This window comes from Arachis ipaensis, chromosome B5 (assembly GCF_059453495.1).
Source record: "Arachis ipaensis isolate K30076 ecotype BB chromosome B5, ASM5945349v1, whole genome shotgun sequence".
Lineage (NCBI taxonomy): Eukaryota > Viridiplantae > Streptophyta > Magnoliopsida > Fabales > Fabaceae > Arachis > Arachis ipaensis.
The window spans coordinates 48,059,462-48,061,008 of record NC_142440.1 but is presented as its reverse complement, the minus strand read 5'-3'; the positions used below and the strand labels follow the sequence as shown (position 1 = coordinate 48,061,008).

The 1,547-nt window shown below is 37.3% G+C and overlaps 1 non-coding gene across 1 annotated transcript; it reads right to left on the bottom strand.

The window, feature by feature from the left end:
- Positions 1-920: 920 nt before the first annotated feature.
- On the bottom strand, positions 921-1,028 carry LOC148564094 (small nucleolar RNA R71). Its single transcript, XR_015883861.1, has one exon. It is a non-coding gene; the product is annotated as a small nucleolar RNA R71 (small nucleolar RNA).
- Between the last annotated feature and the right edge of the window lie 519 nt (positions 1,029-1,547).

Sequence of the window (1,547 nt, the reverse complement as noted above, 5' to 3'; positions counted from 1 at the left end):
TTTGTTTCTTATCTTTTTCAAAACCACCTAACTAATTTTCCCTCTCTAATTTTCGAAAATTATCTCCCTCCTTTTCCAAAATTCTTTTAATTAACTAATTGTTTCAAATTTTGATTTTAATTTTTCCCCCTTTAATTTTCGAAAATCACTAACTTTTTTTTCAAAAATTATTTTCGAAAACTTCTCTCTCTCATCTTCTTCTATTTATTTATTCATTTACTAACACTTCTCTTCATTTCAAATCACTGCTCTTATCCTCACCCTTGTGTTTGGATTATCCATTCTTCTTCACTCTTATTCCTTTTTCTTCTTCTACTAACGACAAGGGAACCTCTATACTCTGGTAAAAAGGATCCCTATTATTATTTTTTTCCTTTCTTTTTCATATGAGCAGGAGCAAGGACAAGAACATTCTTGTTGAAGCAGATCCTGAACTTGAAAGGACTCTGAAAAGGAAACTAAGAGAAGCTAAAATACAACAATCTAGAGACAACCTTACAGGAATTTTTGAACAGGAAGAGGAGATGGCAGCCGAAAATAATAATAATGCAAGGAGGATGCTTGGTGACTTCACTGCACCTAATTCCAATTTACATGGAAGAAGCATCTTAATTCCTACCATTGGAGCAAACAATTTTGAGCTGAAACCTCAATTAGTTTCTCTGATGCAGCAGAACTGCAAGTTTCATGGACTTCCATCTGAAGATCATTTTTAGTTCTTAACTAAATTTTTGCAGATCTGTGATACTGTTAAGACTAATGGAATAGATCCTGAAGTCTACAGGATCATGCTTTTCTCGTTTGCTGTAAGAGACAGAGCTAGAGTGTGGTTGGACTCTCAACCCAAAGATAGCCTGAACTCTTGGGATAAGCTGGTCACGGCTTTCTTAGCCAAGTTCTTTCCTCCTCAAAAGCTGAGTAAGCTTAGAGTGGATGTTTAAACCTTCAGATAGAAGGAAGGTGAATCCCTCTATGAAGCTTGGGAGAGATACAAGCAACTGACCAAAAAGTGTCCTTTTGACATGCTTTCAGAATGGACCATCCTGGATATATTCTATGATGGTCTGTCTGAATTAGCTAAGATGTCATTGGATACTTCTGCAGGTGGATCCATTCACCTAAAGAAAATGCCTACAGAAGCTCAAGAACTCATTGACATGGTTGCTAATAACCAGTTCATGTACACTTCTGAGAGGAATCTTGTGAGTAATAGGACGCCTCAGAAGAAGGGAGTTCTTGAAATTGATACTCTGAATGCCATATTGACTCAGCAAGTCAATATGATTTCTCAGAGTCTGAATGGAATGCAAGCTGCATCCAACAGTACTCAAAAGGCATCTTCTGAAGAAGAAGCTTATGATCCTGAAAACCCTGCAATAGCAGAGGTGAATTACATGGGTGAACCATATGGAAACACCTATAATCCCTCATGGAGAAATCACCCAAATCTCTCATGGAAGGATCAACAAAAGCCTCAACAAGGCTTTAATAATGGTGGAAGAAACAGGTTTAGCAATAGCAAGCCTTTTCCATCATCCACTCAGCAA